This window comes from Mesoplodon mirus, assembly GCF_964341445.2.
Source record: "Mesoplodon mirus genome assembly, chromosome: 5".
Lineage (NCBI taxonomy): Eukaryota > Metazoa > Chordata > Mammalia > Artiodactyla > Ziphiidae > Mesoplodon > Mesoplodon mirus.
Genome location: NC_138980.1, coordinates 142,087,782 through 142,108,482, shown reverse-complemented (window position 1 = coordinate 142,108,482; position 20,701 = coordinate 142,087,782).

The following is a 20,701-nucleotide window of genomic DNA, read 5'->3' as shown; positions in this document are numbered from 1 at the left end:
CAGGGAAGGGAAAACATTACCCATCAGGAAACAAGGTCTTCAAGCTATGGAGGGTCACAGGGCCTAGGTCCCACTGGGGAAGACAGAGCAGTCCTCTTAATATATTAACTGGATCTAGGCCTCATTAAGCAAGGTTTGTGGGGCAGAAAGAGCAAGTTTGAAAGAGAGAGGGGAGTTCTTACACTAGCTACATGTTGGAGTCCAAGCCCCACCACCTATGAAAATAGACATATTCCCACTGTCGTCTAGTAAATATACAACCAACGAAGTTGATAGCTCTTGGTCAGTCACAAGTTAGCGATGGGCAAGCCACAGGGCTTCTCTCAGCCTCTGCTTCCCTTTGGAGAACTGACAGTATTAGGCTAGCTGATCTCTAAAGTTCTTGTCCCTTCTAGAAGATGAGGTCGAGTTCATTGGATGTGACTTGATGATTAGCCTTCAAATGTGCAATTTTAGGAGGATGGAGGGAATGGAAACCGAACTGCAGGGAATTGAGGAGATGGGAAGTGAAGGCAAGCAACTTAGCCTCCAAATTTCCCAAACTTTTCATGACAATCCAATTTAAAATATTCTATCTTCATCTCCCCAGAAGCAAACAGCACACTCTGATTCATTGTTTTCAATAGCAGGTATCATCCACTGAGTGCATGGTATGTACCAAGCACTGTTCCAAAGCATTTTACATGTATTAACTCACTTGATCCTCACCCAACCTTGTGAAGTAGGTATTATTCTCATACCCATTTTACGAATGAGGAACATGTGTCAGAAAGAGGTTAAATAATTTGTCCAAGATCCCCAAAATGTCAGAGGATGAACTTGAACCATGTCAGTCTCATGTCAAAGCCACACACTCTATTGCCTATTACAACATAATCATGCTTCCATGGCCAATGTTCTGATGGCCTAGTTCACAATTTAGGCTGACCCTGGGAAAGTTTTCTTGTTCAAACTTTGCTGAACCCAACTTTCTGAGGAGAGTGGTTAATTGGAATAGTGGTCAATAATAACACCTAACTATTATAGAAAGCTTATGAGGTACTAGACACCATGCTAAGCACTTTATGTGGATTACCATACTTTCAAAACAACCTCAAGAGCTAGGTACTGTTCTTATCCCCATCTTAGAGATGAGAAAACTGAGGACTAAAGGAGTTAAGCAACTTGTCCAAGGTCACAGAGTTAGCAAATGATAAAGCCAGGACTCCAACCCAAAGACAGACCATCTCCAGAGACTAGAATAAGGACTGCAAAATCAAAGGCATGCAGGTGACCCAGTTGGGTGAGGTGGTGAGCTACACAAGGTGTCGTGCAATAGGAAGGAGAGGATTTTGTCCACCTGAGAGTACACACCTTCTCTAAGGGAAGAAGCCACTCCGTAGGGCTGGCTGACTGCTACCATACAGGAATATGAGTGCACTGTGCCCAATCTTCTAATTTCTTCAAAGAGAAGCTAGAATCCAGACTTTTGAAAGTAATCTCCTAATTTTTAAATGTTGGCCAGCATTTCATTCAAATTAGAAAACATTATCTGTGCCTTCATTTCTTCTAGACTGGATCCAGTCTGCACACTAGTTTGGGCTTGCTATAAATTTTGGATTCTGTCAGAGCTGGGTCTGATCTCTGCTCTGCCACTTACTCCCTCAGGGAACTTAATTTAATGTCTCTAAGCCTCTATTTCCTCAGTGGTGTACAATGGGGCCACTAATACCTTCTTAATAGGGTTATTGTTAAGATTGATAAGATACGGGATGGGAAGTGTCGGTCAAGCAATATGCATTCAATAATTGATGGCTACTCTTCATTTTAAAAATATAGTCACCTTAGAATTGGCAATGAATAAAGAAAAATAATAAGTAAGAACCTTCTGATTTTTACAGGAATTTAAGGAAGAAACAATAAAGGCCTTTTTTGTGTTGTTTTTTTTGTTTGTTTTATTTGCGGTACACGGGCCTCTCACTGTTGTGGCCTTTCCCATTGCAGAGCATGGGCTCCGGACACGCAGGCTCAGCGGCCATGGCTCACGGACCCAGCCGCTCCGCGGCATGTGGGATCCTCCCGGACCAGGGCACGAACCCGTGTCCCCTGCATCGGCAGGCAGACTCTCAACCACTGCGCCACCAGGGAAGCCCCTAATAAAGGCCTTTGAATGTCAAAATCCCAAGTGTTAAGGGGAAGAAGAAGAGGAGCTTGTGGGCACCATCTTCTGCATTTCTCAAAATTGATAAGACCTCTGGTAAATGACAATGACATAGAGAGAAGATATAAGTTGAGGATACCAAGTCCACAGTAATAGTAAACCAAAACACAATACACAGAGGGGTGAAGAAAATGTGCTCAGCAGAGCTCATAAATGGTGGAACTATCTCAATACATAGTACCTAACAGCTCATTTTGGGGGCTCCTTCAATTCCTTCCAAGACCCAACAAAAACTGTTGGTCCCCGCACAGTCCCTAATGGATTTTTGTCTAGTTGTATTTTTATCTTTCCCAACTTTGAGCTTAGATCAACCTATCTTACAAAGAAAGCTAGCTATGACCACAAGGAGTTAGGAAATCAGAGCGTGAGTAAACAAGCAGCCAACTTTAATCTGCACAGAAAAAAAAATGATGTGAAGGCAGAGCTGGTGATGATGAGGACTTGAGGTCCCCCTTGGCGGGCTTGCTTTGAGCTGGGACTGGCAAATCTCTAACCTGTTCTGTACATCGGTTGTCAGTGAGGCCAAGGGGAATCACATAAGCTTTCACAGCTCTGCAAATGCAAGTTCAAGCTATGGTGGGTCAAACAGACCATCTCAGGATCCAAAGGACAACACGTGGCCTTCTGCAGTGGGGGCCAGAGACACGATAAAACCACATAACAATTCAACCCAGTTCACCTTGCACATTTAAAATATCATTGTAATTTTTTTTCTTAAACCTGATATTGTGCCAAGCAAGAAAATAAGCCTAGGTAATGTGCACTGGTATTTTGTATTTCATTTTGCCCATTATAATTGCTTGTAACCAAATATCAAGCATCTTTTCCAGATAGGTAAAATGGGAGAGGTTCTGAGAACGTTCCAAACCCTCATGGTCAATTCAAATGGTACCATGCGTATTGTGCCTTCCTCACAAATTTCTTTACCAGATAGGTTTGATTTCAATTGAATTACGAAGGCAGCCTTGAAGGTGAAAATTTCCAAGGGGCAAGCAGAGAAATTTAGGTGTATGAGACATTGTTTTTAGTTTAGTTTTAGTTTTTGCTTTTGGTACCATCTGAAAGTCTTCCTGCTTTGACACCAGCTGATGGCAATTTTGCATGTGTCCAGGACAAGGTCTAGCATATAATAAGAGCTTATACTTAATAAATATGTAAACATAATCAACTGTTTCCCAGAACCATTTTCAGAGAATAGTGAGTTACAGTGGGCACCACTGTGTTCCCCAGGGCAAGCAAAGCGAGACCCAGGTTCTTGGACAGGTTGGAATGAGGTAGAAGTTTCAGAGACAACAGAAGCAGCTAAGGGTGGAGTGGGGTCTGAACAGAGACATTGGTCCCATCGTGTCAGCTCCTGCACAGCTAACCACCTTTGTCCTCTTGACCTTCCAGCCTTGGGTCTGGCAGCACCACATCCACCCTGAGAAGGAGTTCATGGAGCTCCTCATGGCCGATAGACCCTGATGAAATATATCTCTGCCAAACCGACTTTTACAGCAGTCACAGGTCAGCTGTCACAGGCCCTGGAAATAGCTTGCAGGAGTTCTAGAAACAGCCCTGCCACTACCAAACTATGTGACCTTAAGAAAGTCACCTTAAACCCCTCATCTCTACTCTCTACCTCAGTAATGATGTAAGAAGACCAAAAGGGGCATCATGACTATTATTATGAAGAGTCTAAATTTCTAAAGGTTTGCTTCATTCCTTAAAAATGATCTTATGTCTTGTAGTAAACATTTTTCCAAAAGAAATATCTCTCCAGTTCTTTAAGTTTCAGTTCTTAATAAAGACAATTTTAATAGCAGAGAGGGATTTGATGTTACAGGAAATTTTCAAAAACTGTACATGCTCGGAAGAGTAAAGAGAAGTGGACTTTTTAAATTTGGCTTCTTGCCTGCATGGGGTCCTCTGATTGTCTTAACAAGAAGGTCAAGGCTGTAGGCAGGTGGGGGACAATCACAGTTGCTCGCAGCAAACAGCCCTGTAAGAACCGTGAGTGTGGCAAAGTCTGAGAAGATAAGCACAGGACACCCACAGCATCTCTGACAAACCTTGACCCTGAATCTCTGGGCAGCCCTCAAAGAACTTTAACACCATATCCATAGCTCTGATTCCAGTGGAGTCCCCTGAGAAAGCAGCCACAGAATCTGGTTGTTTTTGTAACCCTGGCCAAATCTAGAAACTTCCACCGTGGGCTCAAACTGGCTCAAAGTGAGAAAGTCTAGACTTGGGGACATGTGAAGAGCTCTCACTTCCCGGCTGCCTGCGTCTCCTCTTTACCCCGAGTCCTGGCAGATGCTAATGTGAGTAGTCAGGCAAGTTTTGTTAACAGCTAGCTCTTTCTCAAATCAGGGTTCTGAGTCTATGAACCCATCTGCAAGAGGTCATACAGTGTTCTTCTGCCTCCAAATATGAACCGACATCCAGAAGCACTGGGCACTTCCCGGATACCAGACGAGAAGCAATGGTGAGTACCAAAAGCAGCTCTGAACTTGGAACCAGGAGACCTGGGTTTGAGTCTAGCTCCACCATTGGTCTTGGTGCAAGACACCAACCAGCCCTCCTGATTAACATGATGTCATTTTTTTTTCCAGCAAAATAAAGGGATAGAAACACTGTCAGCCCTTTCTTAAAGAGATGTTGTGAAGATCAAAGATAAGGTAAATGTGAAAACATGTTGTCAACTCTAAGTTACCAGGTGTGAAACACTGTTACTTATTCTATCAGACAAATTATATACCAGGCCTCATTCCCCTCACCTTCTTCAAGGTGCAGTTTTTCATTCACTCAGTTCACAGAATGATGGGTAAACATCCACATTCTGGCTTCAGAGGACTCCACCACCTCTCCCTGCGGCCTCGCCCCATCTGGAGTGAGATGACTAAACAGCCCACAAACTGCTCTTGTAGGCCCAGAGAGGTTTTTTTTAATGACTAGTTTCTAAATGACTGAAGAATTAGCTTAGGCATTGGAAGTCATTTAGACATTAGAACTATCTGACATTAGAGAACATAGGTTTAAAAAGTCATGTTGGAAGTTATTGCTAAGCCACTTGGAATTTTCACTAGGAATTTTGGAAAGACTAGGGGTTCTGATTAATACAAGATCATAGGAAATGATTCTGCTACTTTGTTTCTCGAATAATGTGGCACTTCCTTTGCCTAACCTTAAACTGACCCCTTTTATAATGTAATAAAATATTAATCAGGACCACCCTCACCAGACTCATCAGAGTTTGTCTAGTGATGAAGAGCCTTAGCCTTTACATGACATGTGGGTTGAATAAATGATATAATGTTTTTGAAAAAATATAAAGGTAAGCACTAGACGGGGAGAAACATGAAGCATATCTCCCAAGCCTCTTATTTAGAATTTTTTAAGGAAATAGCAATTTCAGACACACTCTCTAATCTGGTGTTGAAATATGTTGGCTCCTTTATTCCTAGGATGTTCTCAATGAAAGGCCACATTGTGATCTTGTTTTAAGTGCCTTGCTTTCTTTTGGCTGCCATGGAGCTCATGAAGTTTCCAAGCTTACAATCTGAGAGCTTAATGTACACCAAGGGTGCCTCAGACAGGGCTTGGTGCAGCGTGCTTCAAAGCACTGTTCCCCAGACCACCAGCATCAGAATGTTCAGGGGAGCTAGTCAAAATGCCACTGCAGGCAGTCCAGTTTGATGGGTCAGGGGTGGGCCTAGGAATCAACATTTTTAACAAGTAAGCCACTTGATTCCGACAAACTCAAAAATTTGAGAAACTTCTAAACTGATGGTTTCTCCCAATCGCATCTCTTCATATTAGCAGAATTAGTACATGATATTTACTCTGGAGATTTCTGAAAGGAAAAACCCATCTTTGAGGGATTGACCTAGAATTTTTAACTATATTATGCACTTCAAATTTTTTAGCATATTTTACTGATTCTAAGACATACATCTTCACACATTAAAATGATTGAAGTTGGGATACAGCCATTACGATGTAATTATCATTGCTTACATATGCACATCAGAACGTGCAGGATGAGTGCCAGTCACTTGGAAAAGAATCTCAAAGACAAATAGTGGAGCTAGTTTTTAAGAAATGCTGCATTACTAATCATCTCTGTGGCCCAGGGGCCTATAATCTATCAAAAAGATATGACATTGACATGTGATTCAGAAGGACCAGATATGAATGTGGAGTCATTTAGGAATATTCTAACCAATTTACTGAATTTATATTTTTCCTCCTATGAATGTTCAAAAGTTCTAAATGATAGAAATCTATGTCCAAATAAGCCTAAAAGAGTACTTTCAATAAGTATAAATAAAAATACTAGTGATAAAAAAGTACTGGAAGAATTTCACAAATTCTTCTAATTGGAAGAATTTTTTTCTTTCTCAGTGGTATATAAAATAATGGCACATAATATACTGATAACATTTTAGATTCAATAAAATACAGTATTTGTCTAAATAAAAATAGACCTGCTTTTATTTTTATTGATCCACCATCAATAGTTTACTTAGCAGCAGAATGAAGTGTTTCATCAGTCTTTAATCTTCCACTAGAACCTTATATGATGAAATCAAAGACCCAGCTCTTGCAAGCTGCCTGATAAACATCATCCTAACCTGATCAGGTATTTCAGGGTTAGATATATGTGCTGTAAATCCCAAGTTTAATATCCCACTCTCAGTTCCAAAGTACGCACGTGTGCGCCTGTGCACACACACACACACACACAGAGCTTACATTTCTAACAGTGGATCATGAGCCTGTGTATACACCACCACTTCCAGACAGCACGCTGAGCCTGTCTCCTTTGTAAATATATTTAGGAAGTAGTCACTGAATAAAACACCAAACAATGTCTCCAAGAATGAAAGGAATCCAATATACTTTGGGCTTTCAGCATTCAAAGTGTTCTCAAGATCAAAATTTCAACCTTCATGTGGTCTAGTCTAGGAAGCTAGTCTAGGAAGGACCAAGAGTATAACAAATGGATAACTTTGGAGCATTGACCCACGCTGGTTTTTTTAGCATTAATGCCTTCATTTTATAAACTTAAGTAATGGAACTTCAAATAAGGCCATGAATGATCACCTTTTAAGTATCCCACATCCAGACAAGAGCTTATACTGAAAACAAGAAAATGTAGGGTATCTGATCCTACCAGGGAATATCTGGCAGGCACTGTTTAAGGGACCTGAGAGGAACCAGTTAGTAAAACTGTTGAGAAAGGGAAAACACATGTGGCATGCTTGCCTTGATAACCTCTTCCTAGTTGGTTAAAAGACCAACGCACAGACACACACGCAGGCACACACACCTCATAAGCACAACAGTAGCAGCAACAAACACTGTAAGGGGTTCACTCTGTCGAACAGGTCTACATGGTGAGCTTTCAAAACTGTTCACCTGCAATGGGAAAGCCACACAAACCTGCTGCGGGAAGACAGGCTTCTCCTCGGAGGGGTGGCTACATCATCAGAGTGCTTCACATTCAGTCAGAAGCGTTCAAAACGTCAGAATGCGAAGTGCAGCTTCCCTCCACACACAGTCCCACTGCCAGGGCAACTAGAATAAACAGGTAATCAAAGACCTTTAGTACCTGAAAAGAGGAGAAAGGGGTTGAAGCAATAAATGTGACCCCAGACCGTGTCTCAAGACCTAAATACACCAGAGCTTAGAGCTTAGAGCTAGAGAAAGTCTGATTTAAGAAGTGGTTCCAGGGCCTCCCTGGTGGCGCAGTGGTTGAGAGTCCGCCTGCCGATTCAGGGGACATGGGTTCGTGCACCAGTCCGGGAAGATCCCACATGCCGCGGAGCGGCTGGGCCTGCAAGTCATGGCCACTGAGCCTGCACGTCCGGAGCCTGTGCTCCACAACGGGAGAGGCCACAACAGTGAGAGGCCCGCGTACCGCAAAAAAAAAAAAAAAAAAAAAAAGTGGTTCCAGGTAAGTTGTTTATTCAACTGCCAAAGAAGTCAGAGTTAAGAAACAGTTAATAACTTGGGGTTTTATCATTTATTTTTAACTAAATATTTTTTAAAACTTCTGTTTTTACACTCTTATTCAACATAGTTTTGGAAGTTTTAGCCACAGCAATCAGAGAAGAAAAGGAAATAAAAGGAATCCAAATCGGAAAAGAAGAAGTAAAGCTGTCACTGTTTGCAGATGACATGATACTATACATAGAGAATCCTAAAGATGCTACCAGAAAACTACTAGAGCTAATCAATGAATTTGGTAAAGTTGCAGGATACAAAATTAATGCACAGAAATCTCTGGCATTCCTATATACTAATGATGAAAAATCTGAAAGTGAAATCAAGGAAACACTCCCATTTACCATTACAACAAAAAGAATAAAATATCTAGGAATAAACCTACCTAAGGAGACGAAAGACCTGTATGCAGAAAATTATAAGACACTGATGAAAGAAGTTAAAGATGATACAAATAGATGGAGAGATGTACCATGTTCTTGGATTGGAAGAATCAACATTGTGAAAATGACTCTACTACCCAAAGCAATCTACAGATTCAATGCAATCCCTATCAAACTACCACTGGCATTTTTCACAGAACTAGAGCAAAAAATTGCACAATTTGTATGGAAACACAAAAGACCCCGAATAGCCAAAGCAATCTTGAGAACGAAAAATGGAGCTGGAGGAATCAGGCTCCCTGACTTCAGACTATACTACAAAGCTACAGTCATCAAGACAGTATGGTACTGGCACAAAAACAGAAAGATAGATCAATGGAACAGGATAGAAAGTCCAGAGATAAACCCACGGACATATGGTCACCTTATCTTTGATAAAGGAGGCAGGAATGTACAGTGGAGAAAGGACAGTCTCTTCAATAAGTGGTGCTGGGAAAACTGGATAGGGACATGTAAAAGTATGAGATTAGATCACTCCCTAACACCATACACAAAAATAAGCTCAAAATGGATTAAAGACCTAAATGTAAGGCCAGACACTATCAAACTCTTAGAGGAAAACATAGGCAGAACACTCTATGACATAAATCACAGCAAGATCCTTTTTGACCCACCTCCTAGAGAAATGGAAATAAAGACAAAAATAAACACATGGGACCTAATGAAACTTAAAAGCTTTTGCACAGCAAAGGAAACCATAAACAAGACCAAAAGACAACCCTCAGAATGGGAGAAAATATTTGTAAATGAAGCAACTGACAAAGGATTAATCTCTAAAATTTATAAGCAGCTCATGCAGCTCAATAACAAAAAAAACAAACAACCCAATCCAAAAATGGGCAGAAGACCTAAATAGACATTTCTCCACAGAAGATATACAGACTGCCAACAAACACAGGAAAGAATGCTCAACATCTTTACTCATTAGAGAAATGCAAATCAAAACTACAATGAGATATCATCTCACACCAGTCAGAATGGCCATCATCAAAAAATCTAGAAACAATAAATGCTGGAGAGGGTGTGGAAAAAAGGGAACACTCTTGCACTGCTGGTGGGAATGTGAATTGGTACAGCCGCTATGGAGAACGGTATGGAGGTTCCTTAAAAAACTACAAATAGAACTACCATATGACCCAGCAATCCCACTACTGGGCATATACCCTGAGAAAACCGTAATTCAAAAAGAGACATGTACCAAAATGTTCATAGCAGCCCTATTTACAATAGCCCAGAGATGGAAACAATCTAAGTGTCCATCATCGGATGAATGGATAAAGAAGATGTGGCACATATATACAATGGAATATTACTCAGCCATAAAAAGAAATGAAATTGAGCTATTTGTAATGAGGTGGATGGACCTAGAGTCTGTCATAGAGAGTGAAGTAAGTCAGAAAGAGAAAGACAAATACTCTATGCTGACACATATATATGGAATTTAAGAAAAAAAAATGTCATGAAGAACATAGGGGTAAGACAGGAATACAGACACAGACCTACTAGAGAATGGACTTGAGGATATGGGGAGGGGGAAGGGTAAGCTGTGACAAAGTGAAAGAGCGGCATGGATATATATACACTACCAAACGTAAGGTAGATAGATAGTGGGAAGCAGCCGCATAGCACAGGGAGATCAGCTCGGTGCTTTGTGACCGCCTGGAGCGGTGGGATAGGGAGGGTGGGAGGGAGATGCAAAAGGGAGGGGATATGGGAACATATGTATATGTATAACTGATTAAATTTGTTATAAAGCAAAAAATTAAAAAAATTAAAAAAATTAAAAAAATTAAAAAAATTAAAAAATAAAACAAACTTCTGTTTTTAATCTTGACCTGTAGTAATTATACAACAGTAGTATTTACAGTTGAGTAGGTATTTCCCGTCACTGAACACAAAAATGACCAGATTGTAGGCAAATGTGTCCACAGTTGATGACAAATGTGACCTGGGCTGAGCCTGCTCCCCCTCTTTTCTCCATCCATCAAAACACTTCACCGCTCAAGGCGGAAATGTCAGGGTTTGTATGATGCCCCCGCTGAGCTCCTCCAGGCCAGAATGGACCCCTCACCCAACTTGGCATCTCTGCACTCCGAACACAATTCTTGACGTGCAGGGGGCCCTCTAGTTCCGGTGAGCAGGAACCATTTTATGATCATTGTTGTGGTCTTCACGATGCTTCCTTCAGGTCCTGAACATCCAAGGGGCTCGAGAAATGGCATAGGCTCTAAAAAGAAATAAGCACACTTCAGGGAGAGCCTCACAAACCCCAACCCTCAAGTGACAGTGACTGAGACAGCCGTCCCCAGCCCCCAGCATCCTCCCAGCCTGCCGAGTTCTCAGGCAGCCGTGGTTGCAGGCGTGCTCTTTTCACCTCACCCTCTTCTGAAGCTACAATGGTAGAAACAGCTCCAGCATTACATCACGAGCACAGCAGTGCGAAAGAGTTTATCGGATCACTTTCCTTTCTGCCCCCACCAACCCCTCCTGCTGCACGCCTACCACTCCCTGTGACTCCTAGCTCCACTGTTAGGAATTAAAGGGAGGTAGAAAGAGCAGATTTATTTCACTATATAGAGCAGTGCCTTAAAAAGTATGATTTGGGGTCAGATCACTTGAATATGAATCCTGAGTACACAACTTTTTAACAGAGCAAACTGAACACATTGGAAATCTCTAAGTCTTGATTTCCCCAGATGCAAACACACATGAGAATACCTACTTCCTAGGGTTAAACGGACACACTCAGCCAGCGCATGGTAAGTAGTGAGCTCTCAAAATATACTGAGACCTTGGGCTGGACCTCCACCAGATGCCCCTTCCTGCCCCAGCTCTCCATGACCCTGTGATTTCTGGTCTCCTCAGAGCACCCAAGTGGATGTACACAGTGGAAAAAGAAGGGATAGAGAAAGTCTCCAGGAAGTTACAGAAGCTCAGGTTATGTCTCCACCCACTAAACACTTTGATTCCATTACTTATTGGGAGGGCAGGGTGGATGAATCTTGATTTATACAATAAAAAGTCAATTTAAACCCAAATTATTAAAGTGGTTTATTTTTATAGACACGACCTCATGCACGTGGAAAGAGCCCTCAGCATTGGTCCAGGGCTCTGGGGGCTCTGGGGTCTGCATAATCCAGCCTCAAGGCTGAAGGTCAAGGCAGCCAGGAGTGGGCCTTATTTATTATAATCCAACAGTTTCCAAGGCAGTGAAACAACAAGACCTGGAAGAAGATGAGTCACATGGACTCACAGGATCAGAGAAGTCACGGAGGATCAAAGAACAGATGAACCTTCCAGCTCACTGTCCCTCTGAAACCAAAAGATGCATTTCGCAGGGCTCACTGTAATCTGTTCCAACTAATTTTCAGGGACTGAGTCTAGAGGAAGAGTCAGCAGGAGATTTTGTTGCTATAGCCACTTGGATCCCTGACAAAGTGGGCTTCAGTGGAACAGTAAAAAACCAATTTCTCACAAGACCCTCCCCCAAACAAAATGAATGGAAGTCAAAACCTTACTTATGCTGAAGGGATTAAAGACATAACTGAATAACTTGCAGAGATCAGAAATAAATACGGAGATAACTGAACAACTTGCAATGCACTGCAAATAAATATTACTAATATATTCAAGGGCACTGTACAACTGTTTTGTAATGGACACATCTGTTTTGCTTTTCCTGTTGAATTCTTTGTCCTATAATGATGTCTGCCCACCAGCCACAGGTGAGGTGTCACAGTAATGTCACACTTGCTAGACACAACATTCAAGATGCAGCCCACTGATCATCCCCTTTTGCAAAGCAACGTAGATGAGTACCGCACAGTCATCTTGGTCTCATAAGCTGACATGCAGTTGGTTAAACGAGATTTTGGCTGGAATTCTGGGGAACTAGGGTATTCTCCAAGTCTGCTGTGGGAGGCTTGCTGCCACCCACACTATGTTGGTTCCTGCCTGGGTTTCTTGTAAACAATGGAAACTGGCAAAGCTGTACACACGCACCAGATCTGACAGAGCAGAGTTCACTGGGGAGATGGGGACAGTTTCCCCATGACCCATCCTAGAGCAGTGCACCGAGAGCCAAACAGAGCTAGACTTTGGGCTGCGTGATTAGGAAGCACCAGCTCCTTACCTGCTGTGATCAGAGACTGGACACAAGAGTGACATGTCATGTCAGTACCTTAGCTCCAGCCTTGTCCCACCAGCTTGGGCACTCATGCCTGGGAGAGGCTGGTCTTTCCTGGCATTATGGGGGCTGCAGGCTCTGGGATGCCACAAGCTAGCTGCAGAATTCCCCTCTAAGTGTTCGTGGCTGGGGAAGCACCAGCACCTCTCCCGGCATGATCAGAGACTGACGGGGACTGAATGCGGTAAGCACTGGGGCACCAGGTTTCCACGGAAAGAGGCCACCTCTTTTCTGGGGAAGCCAACCTGTTCACCTCTAACAAATGAACTCTTACCTCTAGCAGGTGTACTCTGCTTTATATAGTCACATGCCTGCTATGCATGCTGCCCACCTGGGCCCTGTCTATGGCCAGACAAAGGAAGAATTTGGTGTTTCCTGTCAGAGCACAAAGGACAGATTTCTAGGTGCTGTGTGGTTTTTCGCCACTCGTCCCACCCACCCCAAATCCAGTCTCTGCCCTTTCCTGCCTGCTCCATGCCCTCTGTGGACTAGGTTACCCTGGCTCCCTTGCCCTTTGACTTCTGGTTGGCCTTGGCCTATGGGAGGCACCTACAGAGGATCAGAAGAGGAGGGAGGAGCCGTGGCATTTCTTCCCTCCTCCTTGCCTGCTCTGGCCTGCGTCTGTGGCCGAAGCTGCATCCCTCCAGGCCCACAGCTCCTGTTGGGCGCGCTCTCTGCTGCTCGGCTCTCGCTGGGCCCTGAGGAGCAGCAATGGCTCCTGAGCTTGCATATCCCTGGGGCCCTTTACCTTGCCCGCACCTCTGTGAGTTGTCCCTTCATTAAAGTCTCTTCATTTGAATCACTTGGGTCAGATTCTATTTCCTGACAGAACCTGATTGAAACAGGTATATCTTTCAGCAATAACATCCTGTGATTCTAACACTTGTAACCCCAGCAGACGCTTTGTTGAAACAACATCCTGAAAGAGGTACATTGTGGGCACCAGAATTATGACTTCCAACTCAGGTGGGTTTTGTTCTGCCCTATGAGTAAGTAACCCTACCTGGCTATTTCTTTACCTTTCTTTACCTATAGACTTTAGACTGTGAAAGGATGTATCTCATTATATCAAGTTTACTAAACAGTTACCTTTAAAAGCATATAGATAGATAGATAGATAGATAGATAGATAGATAGATAGATAGATGAACATATATATATATATGAACATATATATACATACTAAAATCATATTACTGGTGAGAGTTCAGGTAAAAACTTTGTGTTCACTAATGAACTGGATAAAACAGAATAATCCCTGTTGTAGACTTGTCTGAATTGTCCCTTGTCTCTTACTTGCACTGTCCGCATTCTGATGACCCTTCTGTGTACGTTCCACATTGCTTTTGTTTTGTGTCCAGGGCTTGATTCGTGGTCTGTAAAGTGAATTTCAGCAGGGACTAATCCTTCATTGCTAAATTGCTATGGAGTCTTGGCTTTGCCTTGACACACTTGGCAAAATGCTGGCTGCCTACTTCTTTTATTCCTTGTTTTCCCATCGGAAGAGTAACCTTTATTTAATAAGTTTAAAATATAGCTCAAGATGCCAACTATTGCCAATGGTTATTATTACTACTTTAAAACTTGAGAATGAAGAGACTTTCCCCAGGAAATTATTTTTAAATAAAAGACAGGTTTACCACATGTTGGTTTTTGACCCAGAGATTTTACATCAATTTTCCTGACCATTTTCCCCTAGAGGATTGGCCACTTGGATGCACACAATCTTTCTCATCACCCGTCTCTTCTCTGTCTGTATCTCTTCTGACACTTTCACAGAACAACAATATGAGAATAAAAGCCTGAAGAATGAACAGTGAACAGTGTTCTTGATGTCTGGGATGGAAAGCTGACAGGTCTCCAAGGAGAGTTTTCCTTCTTCCCTGAACTATGAATTATTAAAATCTCCTCATCATATACAACACCTTGCACTTTGATTTAGATCCCACAACAAGCATCCTTGACTTTGGTTTGGGTTGGTTTCTTTGCATGCTGTCAGCTGGGGCTGCAACCTGCTGGCTTGGATCCTGTCACTTTTCTAAGACTTCTGAATGCATGAGACTTTGTTCTTACAGCAGGTGTCTGAGAGTAACACAAGGGAAGCATCACTTAGAGAAGGACCTTCTTTCCTAATACCGGGCTACCCCACTGCCCAGCTTCCTATACCCTTGATACATAAGACCTAGAAATGGTGTGTGTGTGTGTGTGTGTGTGTGTGTGTGTGTGTGTTGGTGCCATCTGTGAACCAGAAGCCCACGCTGTTCCTGAAGCCCTCACCCTTTGTGTTCTTTGCTCCTTCATAGGGATATTTAAGTGAGTAAAGCACTCTCTGATTGAAGTCCAAACTTTAAAATACTTCTCTGGACACTTCCCACACAAATATTTCTCTTCCCACTTACCCACATGGGCAGAAATACTTGTGCCTTAGCATTTGTAGTGTGACTGTTTTAAACAACACCCTGGCAGCGGCAGTTTAGGAACTTCTGGCTTTTCAATTACCCAACAATATACAAAAAACAAAAACAAAAAAACATGTCATTCCTGGAGCCAGCCTGTTATGTACCCAGAGTAGGTGATGCCTATGTGATGTGACTTAATTGGAACAAGGAATATTCTCTACCCAAACTGTCTCCATCCCTGAATCCATACCTGATAGCTCATCATTAGAGATGCTTCTTCTGAATCTTTAGAGGTTTTTTAAAAATTATTTAAGAAACATTAAATAAAATGAGAATACACTGTAAAGTAGCAACACCTTAAAATATTCTTGAGCTATGAGATGTTGGTGGGTATTTGCTGACAATAAATCCTTGCAGATGAGGACTGTTAAGAGAAGTAGGAATTCTGAGAGGAGATGAAAGAGTCCCCATGGTCAGTTTTACCTGCTTCAGAATGTGGTCTTGACCAGTTCTGATAATTCTGGGTTTTGCCAAATTTTAGAAAGCATAGAGAGAACCAAAAGACACATTTTCAAACTTCATTTTGTTTATTAAGGGAGAAATGAGCAGAAGAGGATTTTGAAACATGTTCTTTCCTGTTGACACATGTTCAAAGAATGTCTGGAGGAAGTACTAAATTAAAAGACAGACTGATTCAACTACTGGCATCATATCACTTACAATGAAATATGATTGCTATCTTGAATATGAGGAAAAAGAAAGAGAAGCTTCCCAATGTTATAATTTTGTTGATGGAGACTATGAAAATCTTAATTTAAAATCTATTTTATGTTTATGTTTTGATTTTATCATTGTGAATTCCCTTGGAGACATTTACTCAAAATGGTTCTATTATATTCCTCATTCCTGATACTACTGGTGTGAAGAGTACGGGAGGTGGGAGGAGGGTGCAAAAGCTTTAATATTTCAAATATAGAATTAATAACTATAAATGTTCACCTATGAATATTCCTCCTTATAATTCAAATTTTGAATCTTCCTCCTAGAGAGTCAGGAAAGGTAGAAGATGGGTAATGAGGTCTAAAATCTTGACTAAGCACATTATTTGGCAAAGCCCACTGTCCATCCTTTTACTCACTCAGCAAATCTACAGAATGTGCAATGCACTCTGTGGGGACCTGAACAGGATATTAAGGTAGAAATTTACTTCTGACCATTCCCACCTTGCTCATGGAACCCCTATTTTTTCAAGTCTCTATTCTTCATCAAAGATGATCCAAATCCCAGCTTGGGAGATGTGTCTAAGCCAGTCCAATGGAAAATCCCTTGGTTTGGGGAAGGCATGTGATCTTGTTCCGTCTAACTACATGTGGGGGTGGAGAGGTGCCATCATGCTTCTAGAAAAGATGTGAGATCATAAAATACACTTACAGGAAGAGCTGTGTACTTTAACCTTCCTTTTAACCTTGTAGGAGCCAGATGTGACACCTGGGACCATGAGGTTAGTGAACGTGAGGACTGAGGATGCACACCTGAGTCCTGATAGTAACACTGAGCCACTGGATTCATCAGCCCTGGTGCCCCGCTACCCCTGAGCTTCTTGTTACATGAGAAAGTTAATGTCCTTGTTGTTTAAGTCCCTCTGGGTTGAGTTTTCTATTACTTGCAGTTGAAAGCATTCCTTGCAGGTACAAAGTGCATAAACACAGTCCTCAAGAAGTTGACAATCTCGGAGATGAATAGACTGAATAAGATAAACACCATAATAACATCTATGAAGATGTTAACTATTACTTCTAAGGGTTCCCCTTGTTTTGGGAAGAGGAAAAAATCACCTCCACCTGCAATGATTAGGAGATGCTTCATGGAGAAGGTGGCACTTCCTATAACACTTGAATAATAAGGTAAGTGCTTGGATGGCCTAGAGGTGGTAAATAGAAAATAATCTATTCCCTCTTGAGAGTAAGAAGTCTAGAGAGTAGAAGAAAAAGTTGTTGGAGCAATATTATGAAGAAAGGTCAAGGTGGAAAATCGGAAACTGTACACAGGTTTCCCACCATGAGGTCTAAGGAATCCATGTCCCTTGATATGCTCTGTGAAAATAAATGTTCCCTAGTCCAACAAGTCTGAGACACTGAGCATACTATATCCCTACATATCCTCTTGGTATTAACAATACACATTAGCATTTAAAGGCTCTGAGAAGTTCTGAAGACTAGAACTACATTTAACTTTGTTTAATTGCTTTGGAACAGGCTGGGCTTAAGAGAATAGAAGAGACTTATAGAGAGAATTTGGAGAACAGGAAGAGGAAGTGGCAGTAAAGAGACAAATAGTGATTGAAGGGGTAAAACATGTCAGAACAGAGAGCATGACAGGAGTCAGGGACAGAGGATGCTTCAAGGAAAAACTGGTCAGCAGAAAGAAAAGATGCAGATAAATCAACGAGAATGAGTATTGAGAACAGCCCACAAGTTTCACTGATAGCGTGTTTTAGCAGTGAGAAATGAAAACAATTTATTGGGATGACAAGAGAGCAAGAAATTGATTATGAAAGAAAGAACTCTGATTAGGAAAGGAAAGGAAAGATAAACAGAGGATCAAACATGTTCAAGTGAATATCTTTCATGAATAGATAGGTCTGTGTGCTTGCATACAAAATTAATGTAGAGACGGATGGATGGATGGATGGATGGATGGGTGGGTGGACGGACGGATGGATGGATGGATGGATATTGAAGGAATGAGCTAGTGGAGATGTAGACATTTAAGTTGCTTTATAAAGAAATAAAGACCCTGGGAGATGAGGAGAAGAATAGAGGTGTCCCTCTGTGGAGGTGCTCCTGCTTGGCCAGGAAGAAAAGATGAGTAGTTAAATAAAAAGAGAGAGTTCACCTTCAACGTCTGAAGTAGAAGGTGAAGTGATGGCGGGAAAGGGGGGCTTGGGAAAGATAGAGTCTGGAAAGGCTATTGTGGTCAGTGATCTAGAGAATGAAGGAGATAAGTGAGAGGATTTCTAGAGTACAGTGAACTCTCTACTCTTGAGCTGGTGGGCTAGCCCACTAGGGTCCTGTGATTTTCTGCAGCAGAATTCTTTAAGCTAGAATCTGAGAAAGCAAACGGGAAGGGAGATGTAAGTTTGGGCAGTTCCACAGTAGAAGGTTAAGGAGGCATGATACCTGGAGTTGATAGGTGGGCCTTGTTTGGGTTTTTTGTTGTTGTTGTTTGTTTGCTTTGGCCACGCCCTGAGGCATGCGGGATCTTAGTTCTGCAACCAGGGATCAAACCAGGGGTCAAACCCCTGCAGTGGAAGCGCAGAGTCCTAACCACTGGACCGCCAGGGAATTCCAGATAGGTGGGCCTTGTTAACATGACCATCTTGTTCAGACTGAAAAGAGGTCAGATGTGTCCAGAAGAAAGCTAGTGGATGTGGGTAAATTGCAAGAAGGCCAGCGATCTGAAATTCTGGTGAGAAGACAAAATGTGTTTTGGATTTTGGAGAGAAGTAGAGGTGAATTAAGGAAGTTGTGAAAGGAAAGAGGATTTACAGAGTTCAAGATCTAAAAGAAAAAAGCACGATCATTACATTGTTGCCAAAACTCATTCACTGACTTGTCAACCAACAATGTGAATGTAGTAGATTATGCTTTCGTTGATTTATATCTTCTCAGCTTGGTGGTCTTTTTATCAGCACTTGCTATCGTTTTGCCATTAGTGCATCAAACTTTTACTTACTAAGACTTGCAAAAATGTGAAATGTGCTTTATTTTCTATCCTAAAATCATCAATATTTTTTTAAAATATTATGTATATGCTAGGCCCCTTATAAGGAAATTTAACTAAAGCATTATTTTGTTTATACTTATACTGATTTGTTCATCATCAAGCTCATTTATTATTACTCTTATTTTCTTTGATGTAGTTGTAAGAGCTCTTCATATACTAAAGATATTATCTTTGGGGGGAATGTTTTATCATATGTCTTTGGATACTGCCTCTGGTGTTTTTTGCCTTACAAAAGTCAAAGTTTTATATACTCTTATGTATTGGTGGTTTCCTTTATGTCTTCCTCTCTGAAACATTGCTTTTATCTTACCATTTCATTTAATGTTTATAATGTTTTCACTTTTTTCATAGAAAATCTTTGATCCACCTGGAATTTATTTGTGATAAAGAGTAGGATAGGGATTTAGGGATCAGTGGGTGTGGGGCAGGGGAATGTGCAAATGTGTGTGTGTGTATGTGTGTGTGTGTGGTGTTTGGTTAATCATTCACCTTTGGGAAAAGTATTTCTAACACACTTAGAACTGTGTGACAATTTCTACTTGAATTCATTGTAAGTGAAAAATTAAGGAATACTGAATCAATTGATTTATTGAGTTCCAGCTTGGCTACAGCATTTACTGTGTTTCCCTTATGAATGAATCCGATCATCCTCTCTGAAATAACTACTAGTTTGCCTGCTTTATTTCATGAAACCAATCTGATTCATTTAAACAACTTAATTGCTTTCAATGTGATAAGATTATTCCTTTTAACAGATGTGTTTCTACTGTAAAAAGATGATATATTTGGCCTGGAACACATCACAGTATCTGAGATATTCAAATATAAACGGAAGTGTTTCACTGTAAGGCCTCCCATCCTCCGTTGATTGTTTTCTTCTTTCCTCTACAATATTTATTTATTTCCTTCCTTTCCCTTCCTGCTTCCACATTTCTTCTGGTTTCTATCACCAAGTTCTTTCCCTGACATCTTTCCCTTGACTACATATGGACCCCAGTTTTCTCCCCAAAGCCCCACCAGGTTCATCCAAGTCCTCAATTCCTCTGTGCAAGGCCAGTGGCCCTACAAGTCTGCTGGGAGAGAGATCAGGGCTACAAACCTTCCTTTGGCAGTCATCCCTGTTGAAAGGATTTTCACATGTGTAAATCTTTTAGGACAAACACTGCAGACAGTGTGAGCGATCTGCCTTATGTCCAGTGACATCACAGGACCACACCATGTGGGACTTTTCCCTCCCATGACATTTCAACTCAGTGAAAATGAACATCAAAAGCCACCCTGAAGAAGAAAAGAAAAAGGAGAGGTGTCACAAAAGGGCAGCTTGAGGCCTGGAGAAAAAGTTGAGATCAGGGCAGTGTCTGGCCAGGCAGCCAGCTCCAGGTGTACTGGGAAATCCCCATCTGCCAAATTCTCAAGCTGTTTTCGTGTGGTTATTCCTTATGCCAAGATACCATCCATACTCACCCATTGTACCTCTCAGCACTGCAGTTATTTCATAGTTGACTTGGAGAGGAGTAAAGGAGGAGGAGGTTAAAGGACTATTGTGTTACTTAACTCAATAGTGGTGAGTAGGAAACATACTCATATTTAATAAAGGAAGATAATTAATATGCAAAATATGTTCTGATTAAAAGGCAGAGAAATATAAAACAAACTTCCCTCCATCCTACTTTAATCACCATCATCATGCCACCAA